Below are 15980 nucleotides of genomic sequence, written 5' to 3'. Positions count from 1 at the left end.
TTAAGGAATAAATAAAAATTATATATATGTATAACATGTATTATATTTCACAGAATCGCATAATGCTTGAGGTTAAAAGGGACCTATGGAGTTCATTTGGTTCAACCCTACTGTTCAAGCAGCGTCACTTAGAGGAGGTTGCTCATGACCATGTCCAAGTGTCTTTTGATGATCTCAAAGAAGGAGACTACATATTCTCTGTGGGCAACCTGTGTCAGTGCTCCATCACCCACGCATTAAAGAAGTGTTTCCTGATGTTTACACAGGACATCTTGAGTTCTAATTTCTGTCTGAAACAATTTCAGTTTTGGTTCTCCAGACTTTCTAACTGTAGGTTCTGAATCTGGTGCAGTTACTCTGTGCAGATTTTCTTTCACCTGGTTAGTGGCTTCTGCCTGATAATTGTCTAATAAATAACGTACATCTTTTTGATGAGGTAAATTAAAAAAAAAATAAAGAAAAAAAAATAAAGAGGTGCAACCCAAAGTGAAATTGCTTGGTAATTGTGAAACATAAAGAAGGTGCTGAGAAATGCACTCCAAGCACTTATTTACATTTCTGACCATTTAGATTTATCTACACTTAAATACAAGGCCTGAAAAGCTAAGCTTATAACTTTGATTAAAATGCAGGGAGGAAGAATTCTGTAAGAATATTTCTTGAAACAGAGAACATGAACAAGAAGAAGATACAGAAACAACATTAATCACACACACACACACACACACACACACACACAAAAGAACCCACATTCACCCCATGAAACTGGAAAAGGTAAAGACTAATAAGAGGATGTTGTGTTGTGTACTCAACAAGTTTTTTTTTACAAAGGAGAACTGCAATCTCTGAGAGGAGGCCAGGGGCTACCCTGTGACATCTACTGTTAGTGCCAGGTTCCAGCTGACTCCAATGGACTAGCAGACAGGCTGGTGGTACCTCTGTGAAAAGACTGAAGAAAGGGTGGAAAACACTGGAAGAGAGGAGGAGGGAGATGAGGTGCTCCAGACACCAAAGCAGATAGATATTCTCCTGCAACCCCTGGAGGAAGAGGAGGTGTTCCAGGCACCAAAGCAGAGATTCTCCTGCAACTGCTGGAGAGTCTGCATTGAAGCAGATTTTTCCTGAAGGACTGCAGTCTGTGGAGAATCCACATCATAACAAAAGTGTAAGAGAGAAGGAGAGGTGGAGAGGAATGTTACATAGGGATCATCCCATTACCCATCAGTTCCCCATCCCCTGTACTGTTAGGGAGTGAAACAGTCAGAGAGATGAGAAGGAAAGGTATTGTTTGAATGTTTGTCTTTTTTTCACTGCCTATACTTATGTTAATTGGCAATACATTAGTTTTCATTAAGTCAGTTCTGCAAAAGGTGAGCAATCTCTCTGTCTTTTTACTGGATCATGAGTTATTTTCAACTTATTTCCTCTTCTTGCTCCATTGAGAAATTTCAGTGAGTGAGTAGCTGTGAGGGAATTTAGCTGATAGCTGTGGCTGCCTCGCTGCAAAAATAAAACAAAAAAAAAGTAAGTAAAGGAAACATTGGGAAAAAATAGAGAACTAAATATATGACAGTGTTTTGGCAATGTGCAAATCCTTGATTCAGTTATACAGAATCACAGAATTACAGGGTTTGGGAGGGACCTCAAGAAATCATTGAGTTCAACTCCTCAGCTAAAGCAGGTTCCCTACACATAGCACAGGTAGGTGTCCAGATGGGTCTTCAGTATCTCCAAAGAGGGTGACTCCACCACCTCTCTGGGCAACCTGTTCCAGTGCTCTGTCATCTTTACTGTGCAGTTCTTCCGCATATTGGTGTGGAACTTCTTATATTGCAGTTTTTGGCCATTGCTCCTTGTCCTATCACCACACACCACTGAAAAGAGTCTGGCCTCATCCTGTTGCCTCCTGTACTTTCAATATTTGTAAACATTGATCAGAGCCCTCTCAGTCTTCTCCAGCCGAAACAGACCCAGAGTTCTCAGCCTTTCCTCATACAAGAGGTGCTGCAGGCTGTTTATCATCTTTGTTGCTGGAGATCACTGGAGTCCACTGAACTCCTTCTAGGAGATCTCTGTCTTTTTGGAACTGAGGAACCCAGAACTGGACACAGTATTCCAGATGTGGGCTCACCAAGACAGAGTAGAGGGAGAGGATCACCAAATTAATTTGCTATTCTTGTCTCTTCATATTACGACTAATATATTATAGGACTGGAAAAGGCCCTTAGAAAGGCAAAGCAAATGAAAATGAGTATGAAATAGCTTCCATTCTATTGGCTGGGATATTTTATCATGGGAAAATCATGTCTTGGGAGAAGAGGGATATAGGAGTGATGTACATATACTCATGAGTATTAGGAAGAGAAGGAATAGGATCTGACAGATCCTCATCTCTTCCAGCTGAGACAAATAGGATGTAGGTTCAAAGCAAAGAAAGGGAGGTGGTTCTTCATGCAGAGGGAAGTAGAGCTGTGGAACTCATTGCCAAAGGACACTGTGGTTGTGAAGTCTTGATAAGGCTTAAGAAAAAATTAGATGGCCATCTGGAGTAGTCATGCAGAGAAGGTGATTAAGGAGAAAAGTCACATAGAACTCCAGAAATTCCTTGAGCTGAAATCAGCTGGATTCTAGGAGCATGTTAGGAAGTCCTATGTCAGTCCTGTTCATCTTCCTCACTGACTACTTGCTTATGACTGCTGCTGGAGGCACACTTTAAAGCTAAACAGTTTGGCAGTCACATACAGATGGCTTGAAGGCTACTCTCTGCTACGTGCTTCATCTCACAGTTTTTCAGATGTAAACCATTTCAGTACTAGACCAACACTAATTTAAGAGTGCATGATAACTGATATTAGAACAAGGCAGTGCTATAAATGTAAGCCAGATATGATAATAGGTTAATTATTTTTTGTCAGCAATTGAAGGAACAAGAAAGTAATGTGCTAGGATTCTTAAGATAGTTCACAATCATTTAAAAGAGAAAAGCTCCACAGTAACATGTTATTCTGGAAAGAATTTAAGACATTTTCAAAAAAAAAAAAACACTTAAAAAGAAAATATCATGTAATAAGGAAAACATTAACATATAAGTCTAAAATGGAATAGGGCTCAAGACTCATGAAAGAAATAATCAGTACTTGAATTATAGCTTTATGATAATTTTTAGATATAACAATGCTTAGCCTTTCTAAAAATTCAAGTATTTGAAAAATGACTACTTAGATTCATAGATAGAAAGTATTGAAATGTTTCCCAACTTAACTAGGTCTCTACACTTGCAAGGGACTGTCTGATTCTCATTTCACTGAACATAGGTATGACTACCAGGCTCTGTGGCAGATGGAGTACAGTCAGACTGGAGTACAGTCAGATTGTCCTGACACTACAAGTCTTGAAAGGTCTTTTCATGAAATCCAGTAACCATGCCATAGCTCTTCAAGGCATAACCTTAGAATCATAGAATCATAGAAGGTTTGGGTTGGAAGGGACCTTTAAGAACTTCTAGTTCCAACCCGCCGCTATAAGCAGGGACATCTTCCACTAGACCAGGCTGTTCAAAGCCCCATCCAGCCTGGCCTTAAGCACCTCCAAGGAGAGGGTATTCACAACCTCTCTGGGCAACCTGTTCCAGCGTCTCACCACCCTCACAGTAAAAAATTTCTTCCTAATATCTAATCTAAATCTACTCTATTCCAGTTTAAAGCCACTTCCTCTCATCCTTTTGCTACATGCCCTTATAAAAAGACTCTCCCCTTAAAGTTCAAAACCTTAGGAAGGCTATCCTGAGCAGAACTTCAGTATAACTGCTGAATACACTAGAGCTGATCTCCTCAGAGTCATTCTGTTAATTCCATAGAAGCGTATGTAAGAACATGCATGTTCATTGCTCTGAATTACTGACTGTAAAGTTGCTGTATCTAGGTGGCTTGGTAAGAAGTCCATTTCAGTCTTCCCAGGCCTAGGACAGATAAATAAGCAATCCAGGAAAAACATTATTTGGAAACTTTGGATTTGGTGAGAATATCAAAGACAGCTTGAATGGAATTATTTTGATCCACTGCACACAAGGGAATTCTTTTCAGTTTTTTCAGTTTGGTAATTTTGAATTATGTACTTAATTAAATACTTTTGCTGCAGTAATAATTAATTTATAAAATACTTATTTTTAACCTAACATGTTAAAAGTGATGCTAGTTACTCTATCTTCAATGAGATAAAGTAAGCAGAAATCATTGTCTGAGAATCAGAAAGAGTTCATTTTTTTTTTTTAAGTTTTATTTTTTATTTTTATTTTTGTCAGTAGCAGTACTTAAGTGTATTTTAGGCTGCATGCTAATTTTTGAAATGACCAGTCTTTCCAATTTCTTTTACATGACTTTACTTGACAAGAAAATCACGGAATTATTTAAGAACTATTAGTAAGTTTGCCTTTTATCTAAATCTTTGTGAGATGCAGTCATAGTTTGAAAAAAACCCAATCACAGAGAATTCTTCACAAAAAAAACAAAAAACAAACAAAGAAAAAAACAACAAAACAACAGTGCAATTCCCTCTGTGAAAATTCCTCAGCATATGAACATTGTCCTATCTCCCTGTTTATTCAGGTAAAGACAACTAGATGTCTTGGCTCTGAAGAATTAGACTACAAAATGAAGTAGGAGAAACTGTTAAGCAGTTATCTTTCTTTCTCTAAAGAAATTCTAGTTGAGTGAACTCCATCCTGGAAATTATTTTTCTTCTTTTCTAGCTCTAGTAATTTCAAGTTTAAATGTATCATCTTTTCTTTACTTTGGAAAGACATGCATGTATGTGTTCAACTTCACCTGAAAACACATCAGTATTCTGAAGCATATGTTCTTTTTTTAATTTGGAGCTCTCTCTTCAGATACATTCGGTTAGCAATCTAAATATGCAAAGTCTGCTTTGTGGCCATGTTTGTTTAATCAGAAAAGTTTTGCAAGAGTAGAATAGAGCAAAAGGTATGGATTCTACAGTAAGTATTATCCCCTAAGAGGTTGTCTTTGTGAAGATTTTTTTCCTTCTTTCTTTTTTTTCTCTCTCCTTCTCTCCTTTCATTGTTTATTTTTCCCTCTTTCTCTCTCCTTTACTTTCTTTTTACAATGGATAACATCAGTTGGAAGTTTTGTGCTGAAAAAAAGACATGAACTGTCAGAAAAAAAAAACAAAAAAAAACAATGGCACAATTTTCTGTCTCTTTTGAACTCTGTAAACATCAGATTCATTAAAGCTGGAGCCTGGAAAAATCATCATGTCCTCATAAATTCCGTAAAAATGCAATACAAGTGTGCAGCCTGCAGGCAGATGATATAAAGGTGATTTAGCATCAGAAAAAAGATAGCATAGAGAGAAATTAATCTCTTGTTCATTAAGTAAATTCTTCCATGGGTGAACAGCTACTCCAAATTTATACAAGAAGAATGGTGAGTATGGGATGGAAAGGAGAGGGAAATTTAATGGGAAATAAAGAGAAAAAAAATAAAAGCTTAGTTAACTTTCTGATTTTTTACAAAGGCTACAACATTTTGTACTCAGATCAGTTTTCTGTCCTTCCTCCTTCTGCCATCCGACTGTCAATAAATAAAAATACTTAGATGCTTGATAAAAAGTGCACTGGCAAATGTTTTGATAAGATATGTCAAGTTTCTTGTAACAACATAACCTTTGGATGTGGATTTCTATTTCCTGGTTACAGTCACTTTAATTAGAAACTCACAACTATGCTTAACCCATCAGTTTGAGTCCTGTCAGGATAATGTGAATACATTATTTTCAACCACAATGTAACCTTAATGAGACTTCCAAGCTTACAGTTCTCTTACTTCTTCTTCATATCTCACTACCCTTCCAAATTGATTATTGGAGAACTTCTAAAGCTGTCTTTAAATTAAGCGCATATGGAAAGAATTTAATTTTAGTGAAATTTTTAACTGTTACTCCATTTGACACAAATACAAGAAGTTATTGCCAGTTTTAACCATGATATCCCTGTGAGATACATCAAGTGCCAGTTACTTGCATGCTCAGCTGTGACAGCACGTGTCAGTTACTTTTGGTTCTTTAGTCTCATTAGCTCTATCAGCTCAAAATTCTATATGAACATTAAGTTTTTCTTTAATTACAAGGGTCTCCTGGGAATGGTAGACAGATAAAAGACAAAAAAGTACATTATTATCCCATGCATAAGCAGAAGAGACAATGGGACAACAGTCAGAAAATGAGCAGGAAGTAAATTGTTGAAGCTTATAATAGTGCTTTTTGCTGGAACTTGGTTTTCAATGCTGGGGCAAACTAAAGGCCAAGTATAAGGTGTTGCACTTGGATGGGCTGTCACAAATATGTATACAAACCAGGAGAAGAACTTGTTGAGAGAGCAGCCTTCTGGAGAAGGACTTTGGAGCCCTGGTAGATGAAAAACTTCACATGAGCCAACAGTGTGCACTTGCAGCACAGAAGGCCAACTGCATCCTGGGCTGCATCAAAAGAACGATGGCCAGCAGGGAGAGTGTTGTGGTTTGGTTGATATTATCAGGAGCAACAGGGACCTTCCCTTCCCCTCTCCTCCTTTTCAGGGAAAAGAAATGGAGATGACCCGACTGAGATCAGGAGAGAGAACTCATTTAATGTAAATGGTAAAAGAATGTAAGATAATATGATATAAAAGGGAGTTACAGGTAGTACATCAAACAAATGAGAGAGAAAAGATTTCTGACTGTGCCACTCACTGTGATGCCCAGAGAAGAAAAATAGTTCTCTCCAGTCACCAGGAATTGGAAATCATGCAGGGAGTACTGGAGACTTCTGGGGATTGTAGTCTGTCTCTTCTCAGTGTATCTTCCTCTTAGAGAGTCAGAGAGCCGGAATCCATGAGAGTATAGCTGAGACTGCTGGAAGCTAGCACCAAGGAAGTGCAGTTCCCCAGTATTGTGTTCCAGTACTAAATAGCTTGCTGCATCATGTCATGATAAGGAAGACTGATTAAACCCGGACAGAGAGGGAGGTGATTGTTCCCATCCTCTCTGCCCTTGTGAGGCATCATCTGGAGTACTAGATCCAGGCCTGGGGTCCCCAGCACAAGAATGATGTGGAGCAGTTGAAGAAAGTCCAGAGTAGAGCCACAAAGGTGATCAAAGAGCTGAAGCAGCTCTCCTACGAAGAAAGATTGAGGGAGATGGGCTTGTTCAACTTGGAGAAGAGAAGGCTCCTGGGAGACCTTACTGCAGCCTTCCAAAACTTAAAGAGAGCTTATAATTAGGAGGAAAACCAATATTTTACATGGTCTGATAGTGATAGGACAAAGAGGAATAATTTTCAACTGAAGGAAGGGAGATTTAGATTAGACATTAGGAGGAAATTCTTTACTCAGAGGGTGGCGAGGCACTGGAACAGGCTGCCCAGAGAAGCTGTGGATGCCCCATCCCTGGAAGCGTTCCAGGTCAAGTTGCATGGGTCTCTGGGCAACCTGATCTATCGCCTGATTTTAGTGGCTGCCTGTGGCAGGGGAGTTAGAACTAGATTATCTTTGAGGTTGCTTCCAACCCACACCATTTTATGATTCTATGATTCTATGATTCTATGATTCTATGATTCTATGATTCTATGATTCTATGATTCTATGATTCTATGATTCTATGATTCTATGNTTCTATGATTCTATGATTCTATGATTCTATGATTCTATGATTCTATGATTCTATGATTCTATGATTCTATGATTCTATGATTCTATGATTCTATGACCTGCTTGTCCAAATGAAGCTAAGAACTTTTCTCCTATGTATAGGTACTACTGTAGAAGAGTGACATGAAAGAACAGCAGAAACAAAACAAAACAAAATGAACTCTTGTAATTCTATCATTTGTTTAGTGCAAAAATTGCTGATGTGTTTAATATTTTATGTTATAAATGCTTTTACACTCTCTTCCATTTAACATGAGGCATATGTTTTTTATAAGTATGATTCTGACATCGTTGACAGAGCAGAACTAGAGCACAGGCCACCAGGTTTGACAAAAGATTTCAATTTTATTATCTGTATTCTTACACATATAAGCACAGCAGAGAATTACCTTCTTAAATCTATATTTACATTAGCAAACTTTTGTATGATGGAAAGCCTATTAATGAGAAGTTATGGCTTCACAGGTATCCTGTGATTACATCCATGGAATCAGAAAACTTCTGAATGCAGAGCTCTGTCCCAACATTGTACTTTTTCTACACAGGAGTGATTTTGTAGATGTAGAAATTACAAAAAACAGTGAACCTCAGCTAGGATAAAGCCTTATAATGAAGGCTTAACAAATTCAAGAAACAAGCTATACACAGACCTAATTTTAGCAAGGTTTTAATACTCAAGTTGGCTATGAGGCCAAATTCACTGTGTATAGGAAGAAGAGCTATGAAAATTTTTCACAAGGTAAAGCATAAGCGATAGTTCTTTAAAAATTTCTGGTAGGTAGGTCTGCCTACTCAAGTGAGATTGTTGGTGAAAAAGAAATAGTCTTATATTTTCAAAAAAGTACTCTGATCTAAAAATATCTTTATACATTTTTAGCAGTAAATAAAGAGTGATGCAATAGAAAATAAACGTTTGATGGTGAAATTTGTGTCCTTATATGCTACAGCACATGGTAGGCCTATTATAACTTGGAATTAATGTGAAGCTTTTGGATGGTCTTGTTTGAGAACTTCAGAATTTTGAGGAATAAAAAAAATCAGTTCAAGAGTTTTAAGAAGCTTGCTTAAGCATAATTTTTTGTAGGATGGATATTATTTAGGGCTTTTTTTCCCCCTAAATCTTTAACAATTAGAGGTTGCTTGTAATACTCCCATGAGAACACTTGACAGTCGTAATTCCCAGGTCAGCACATCATTGGAAGTGTTGTATCTAATATTTTCAAGTTTGTTTTCAAGGTTCTGCGGATATCATCAGAACTGACTGTCCTTGCCTTACATCTGGGAATTTCCTCTACTCTGCCAAGGGCCCATTTAAGCTCCCAGAGCTGTCATTCCCTGTCGTCAAGGAAGGCCATAGAAGGGCTGGTCTCCAGCTCTCCACAGCCCTGCCCTGCCCAGTCACTGGCCCACTGTGCCAGGCCCATCTGCAACAGTTTATGTGCTGGTTCAGCCCATTTCCGTGACTAGTGGGGCAGGGGGACCCATGGACCCATGCCCCGGGAAAGGGCAGGGAGGTGGGCCTAAAAACAAAACAGCTGCAGTGAGCTAAGGAGGAAAGTTAATTTACTAAATATGATATCAGAATGCAAGATAACACAATATAATATAATACAATTGGAATTGAAGCTAATAAATCAAGTTAAATAGGAAAGAGAGTGTCCAAAACCCGAAGACCATACTCTAATGCTGAAGGTGAGAAGGCTAGGGAGGCACACGTGCTGCAGAGACGAGCAGAAGAAGAGGGACATCTCATAACTTGCCAAAAGTTTTATCTTTCCCTCTGCACGGAAAATGGAAACAGAACAGTGAAAAGTCCTCTGGGATATGTAGTTCTTCTTCTCTTCTGAGACAGGTATACCTAGAACTATTCACAATCTACACTACCTGATGTTATGATGTGGAATACCAATAACAACAATCATAAAACCATGACAACACCTCAAGCTGGCTTCAGTCAGGCTCTGACCCCAGGAACGTGCCAGATGCCTGGGGCTGGGGCTTTCTGGGTGTCCTCATCTGCCTTGCTCCTGGCTGGGGTGGTGGAACAGTCTCTGGCTGCCAGGCACTGTCCTGATGGCCCCATGGGTCCTGGTCCCCAGACTACATGAAGATGCTGTCCTGCACAGCACCCAGAAAGTCACTGGTGGGCAATCATGTCCATGAGAAAATAGTAGACTAATATCTTGACTGATCTGTACCAGATGGAAACCTCTGAGAATATTAATTCTGGATGCAGGAAAAATCTGTATTAGTTTCGACAATACATCTCTGATCTACAGTCATAGAAATTGTAATTGGAATTAACCTTGAGAGTCATATAAGTGATTCTCTTGTTTTCAAATTAACTATGTCCAAATTGTTTCTATCAAATATTTGTAAAATGTATCCTTACAAACCTCCTGTAAAGGGAAATGTTTTTCTTATTCCTCATGGAAGTAAGAATAAATTATTCCCTTCTTTGTAACAACAACTCTTATTCATAAAAAGACTATGCCCTTAGTCTTCTACAGACTAAACCATTTTAATATCTACAATCGTTCTTAGTAAGTCATATTTCCTGTTCTTCTGCACATTCTTGTTACAAGTTCTCCAGATTCTAAGCAAAATGAAAAAGTTCTGCTTTTGTATTACAAATAACCGTGATGTTTACACGTTTTGACACTTCCCATCACCCAACCCCTTATTTTTGAATAAAAAAATAAATTTCTTATTTTTCTGAAGAATTCTGCTCAAAACAGATTTTGTTTTTGATGGTCAACCTCTGATTAAGTCTTACTGTGCAGTTTTCTAGCAAGCTCTTCTGTTGTTTCTTCTTTGTTTCGTACAGTGTGTCCCAAGAGTTACTGTAAGATAATCTAAACCAATGCTAAAAGTTAGTAAGAGATAGTGAGTAACTAGTAAGGGATAGTAATTAAGAAATACTTAAAAGGAATTAAATAGTTATCCATTAAGAAAGTGACAAGATCAACTGTTGAACTGAAGTGCCTCTGCACCAGTGCATGCAGCTTGGGAAACAAACAGAAGGAGCTGGAAGCTACTGTGCTACTAGAAAACCATGATACGGTTGCCATCGCCAAAATCTGGTTTGATGATTCCCATGACTGGAGTGTGCCTATAGACGGCTACAAGCTGTCAAAAGGCACAGACAAGGAAGGAGGGGAAGGGGTGTTGCTATCTAGGTCAGGAAAGGTACAGAATGTTAAGAGCTGTCCCTAACAAATAGCCATGAGCAGGCTGAAAGCCTATGGGTGACAGTTAGTTTTGTAGGAAGGGACTGGTGAAGCAATGTCCCTCCCACTGTAAACAACAATAAGGTTTGTGACCACCTGAGGAACCTGAACGATGCGCGAACCCACACATCGATGTGTCCCAGTAACATGTATCCCAGACTCCTGAGGGAATTAGCTGATAGAGTCACCACAGGCATCCACTAACAGTACAAGCTGGGGGATGAAAGTATTTAGCACAGCCCTGCCAAAAAAGACCTGGGGGTAATGGTGGATGGGAAACTGGACATGAGCCAGCAATGTGCCCTCGCAGCCCAGAAAGCCAACCCTCTCCTGAGCTGCTTCAACAGAACTGTGTCTATCAGGTCAAGGGAGGTGATCCTGCCCCTCTACTCTGCACTGGTGAGGCCTCACCTGGAGTACTGTGTCCATATGTGGAGTCCTCAGTACAGGAGAGACATAAACCTGCTGGAGCACATCGAGGGGAGGGCCACAAAAATGATCCAAGAGATGGAACACCTCTCCTACAAGGACAGGCTGAGAGAGCTGGGGCTGTTCAGCCTGGAGAAGGGAAGGCTCCAAGGTGACCTGATAGTGGCCTTTCAGTATCTAAAGGAGAGCTACAGGAAAGAAGGAGACAGACTCTTTAGCAGAATCTGTTGTGGTGGAGCAAGAGGAAATGGTTTCAAGTTTAAAGAGGGTAGATTTAGGTTGGATATAAGGAAAAAGACTTTTACAGTGAGGGTGGTAAGGCACTGGAACAAGTTTCCCAGAGGTGTGGTAGATGCCCTGTCCCTGGAGACTTTCAAAGCAAGGTTGGGCCAGGCCCTGGGCAATGTGATCTAGCTGTGGATGTCCCTGTTCATTGCAAGGGAGCTGGACTAGATGACTTTTAAAGGTCCCTTCCAACTCTAAGGATTCTATGATTCTATGATTTTGTAGTGACTTACACTTCTACTTGTAGGGCCTTTTTTTGTGTGTTCTCCCCTCCAAATACATTATTCTGAACTGATTTGTTTTTAACAGTGTCCTTCATTTTTCCAGTGCCTATAAATAGATCTGCTGACAATTTTTTTCCTCGCTACATTTCTGGTAACTGAGATGAGACTAATACAACAAGAATCTTGTTTCCTAGCTCCCTCCTACACCTCCCCCATTTTTCAAACATACATTCTGCGTTCCTCCTATTCTAACCTAAAAACCCTACCTGCCTCTCATGAGTTCCCAAAGATGAGACTACTCTGATAAATTCTTTCTCCCTTCAAATGAATTTCATTAGACAGTAATTCGAAGCAATCCAGCCATTACTGTATCAACAGCAGTGTCAGAACTGAAGGAGGAAAAAATGCCTCAAACACTTCATTTGAATATTTTGCATAGCTCTTGGATAATCACAGGAGCTATGAAACAAGATGAGACTTTACTACCTCAGAAGAATTTTTTATTCTTCAGTGAGCGCTCAAGAGGCATGAGAATCTTGGGGTCGCTGTATTCACAGTGTAGTAGGAGCTGAGAGCCAGCAATGGGAGCCTCTGAGACGAATGGTACACTTCAGCATCCAGCTTGCCTCTGGGGTGCAGTTTCACAATTAGCTTCAGTCAGTCTAAACCACAGTGTTGTGAAAAGAGATGATTCAACCCTGCCCCTGCATGTCTCTTGGGAGAAAGACCAAGATTCTCTTTTAGAAAAAAATGTGATCTTAAGACATGCACTAGGAACGAGAGGCTCCCAAGCCAGTATTTACCACCACAGTGACAAGTGAAATAATTATTCCTGGATTCCTCTAGAAATACTGCATGCAGCCATCTCTCATACTCTCTTTCTTTTAGGTGCTGGTAAAACAGGCAGCTGCATGCTCTCATGCGTGGATACATATTAATGCTTAGTTATTACCTCAGCAGTATGAGAACAGTTGGCATAGAAATGTCAGCAGAAAGCTTCTGGAGATGGCAGTCCATATCTACTAGAAGAGAATGTAATGACTGATCCCACCAAAATCAGAGAATGATGATCTAGTAAACAGATTCCCTAGACTTAAATTACGATGTGTTTAATTTATGATGCACATGACTATCTGTGCATTTGAAAGGTAATGAAATTAATGTCTGATATGAACTTCTGGGGAAAAAAAACAAGGATAAATTAATAATTTCTTTAGATATGTAGCAGAATACATAGTGTCATCAGATTATATAATAACAAAGAAGATATATTTTTCTTTTTTGAAATGAACACACCAGTACACGATAGGAGCCAACTACCTGCAAGGCAGCTTTCCCAAAAAGGACCTAGTAGTCCTAGGGGACACCAAATTAAATGTGAGCCACTGAAATACCCTTGCCACAAGGAACAGTAGTGGTATCCTGAACTGCATTCAGAGGAGCATTACCAGAAAGTCAAGGGAGGTGATCCTTCCTCTTCTCAAAACTTGTGAGACTGCACCTGGAGCATTATCTCAAGTTCTGGGCTCCCTGTTACAAGAAGGATATGGACATACTGGAGAGATTTCAATGGTAGGTCACAAAGATGATGATGGGACTAAAGCACCTCTGTTATAAGGAAAAGCTGGAAGGAGGATCTTATCAATATATATAAATACTTGAAATGAGGGTACAAAAAAGTCTGAGCCAAGCTTTTTTCAGTGATACTCAGTAAGGGAGTGCTGCCAGTACTTTATTTGGAAGAAAATAAAACCCCTGAAAATGCAGGAATTATTAATGGAGTGTGAGTCACTCTACAGTGTCTCAGTGCGTGGTTAATTAAACTCTTGGTCTTCTGCTTTTCAAAGTTAGTTTTCACTAAATAGATCCTAATATTTCGTACAGAGTTTTCAAAACAGTTCTGCTCAATTCCCATTCATTTAAATTATTTTTAACAATTTGAACACTGTTTCAAATATTTGGATAGAGTTAGTTAGAAACAAAGATTCATCAGTATGTTAGTTGTTCATTAATAACTGTATGAATGGGCAGGAGGACAATACTGCTTAGCTCTAGGTGGGGGTGATCCTTGATTTTTCCCGGCATGTTTCTAGCTCTGCTGACTGCTGTGCTGTTTGCAACATGCTTCCACTAGATGACACTCTGTGCTTCAAAATAGATTTTTTTTTAAACACTGTACCTAGACTTGAGTGATTTTTTTTTTTTTAAATGAATATCTCTCATTTTAAAGACTTGTAGTAGCAGGAAGAAGGTAGGGGCACATTTATAACCGGTCATTAACAAATCAGAAGTAAAAACCACAGAGCTGTCACTATTGCTTAAGTTTACACAGATGCACTGATGCAGAATCATTCTAACTCTGTAACGCTTTTGTATTGAGGCAGTACTATGGAACACAGTGAGGTAAGACTCATACTATTCTGCTGCTGCAGTAGTTTCAAAGATTTCTTAGAGAAATTATTAGCACTGACCTGTTTAGACCTCATTCATTTACCACAATGTAAAATGACATAAAACCCAAACAAACCCACAAACATGCAATTCCTCTAACTAATCTACCTTGAACATGTATTCCACTGTGTTCCTGAGCTTCTTCTGTCCAATTATTTTGTAATTCTTTCCAATATATAATTAAGAGCTACTAAATTGAACTCAATTTTTAAACTGTTGATTAAATCAAGTTGATAGTTTGCTTTCCTACTAAATCTGAAGATAAACTTTTGCTTTCTCATTAGTCTTGGAGCCCAAATCACTACTGCTGAACATCTTATTATTTAAATTATATAGTTAATTGCTTTAAAATAATTAAGATGATTGCTGCCTCGCTACTGTGCAGTAAGGTTCAGTATTTTTTACAGGTAAGAAACAGTGGTACTGGAGGAACTCATCTGAGGCACAATTCCCTCACTGGGAGGATTCTTCAGCACAGTGGGGAATTAACTGGATAAACTGTAATACAGGAGGAAAAGAGTAAGGCTAAATCAAACTCTTGATGTAGGAAAATGATGGTCATGAAAGACTGAATGTATGTGTTAGAGGAAAGGACTGTACAACAGCCCCAAAATAAAGAAAGGAAAGGAAGGATTTTCATAAGATTAAAAAATATGGGAATGAATGTAAAATAAAAAGGATCAAAAATGTGAAAGAAGGAAACCTAAGGACTGAAAAATAAAATTTTGAGGTAGAAGCCAAACAACAGCAAAAACGTATTAAACCAGCTTAGTTTGAGGTGAAATTAAGTCATATGAAATGCTTCTCAGCTTACTGAGTTATGTTACAGAGGTTGCTTCCTGGCCTGCTTTTAGAATCTATGTATTTTCTTTTCCTTTCCTTGGTTATTCTGATGCTACATTTGAAGTTAGTCTTAATTTTAATTCATTTTTATTCATACAAATGGCAAACTCATGAGAAGTACAAAATATCTAATATTATGTTCCTCTTTAAATGGGTTTCTTCTTAAAAATAAATAAAATAATAAAAAAGCAGGAAAAAAAAAACAACCAAACAAACAAAAGCCCAATACGCTGATTTCTAAATGAAATGCAGTTAGTTTTCTGGAACAACAACAACAAAAAATCTGGCCTTGAAAATGCAGTCTGAACTTCAAGCATCACTGGCTTGTTTTTCCCTTTCTCTGTTCTGACACAGTCGATGATGAGTACTTAAAGTTGGACTGAAATTTAAGTTGTATGACCATGGAGTGTCATTTGTGTAATACCACTGGCTTCTGTATTTTTACACGGATGTTTTGAATTCAACTTCCATGAAAATTTGGTTCTAAAAGTGAATGGGAATGAGAGAGGAATCTGGGAGTGCTGGTCAGCAATGAGACAGAATGTGAGTAAGGACTTGACTCCCTAATTAGATTGTTGTTATTGTTCATCTGCATTCCTTCTTGTTTGTGGAGATCAATATAGCCTGTTTCAGCACAGTTCTTCCTTTAAGAAAGAAATACAACTATGAATCATCTCAGAACACTGGAACACAGGAAATTTCATATGAACATGAGAAAAATCTTCTTTACTTTGAAGGTGACAGAGCACCGGAACAGGCTGCCCAGAGAGGTTGTGGAGTCTCCTCTGGAGATATCAATATCCACCTGGATGCTTTTGT

The sequence above is a fragment of the Numida meleagris genome, chromosome 1, assembly GCF_002078875.1.
Source record: "Numida meleagris isolate 19003 breed g44 Domestic line chromosome 1, NumMel1.0, whole genome shotgun sequence".
NCBI classification, from domain to species: Eukaryota; Metazoa; Chordata; class Aves; order Galliformes; family Numididae; genus Numida; species Numida meleagris.
The sequence above is the reverse complement of the archived record's forward strand: the minus strand, read 5'-3'. Positions refer to the sequence as shown.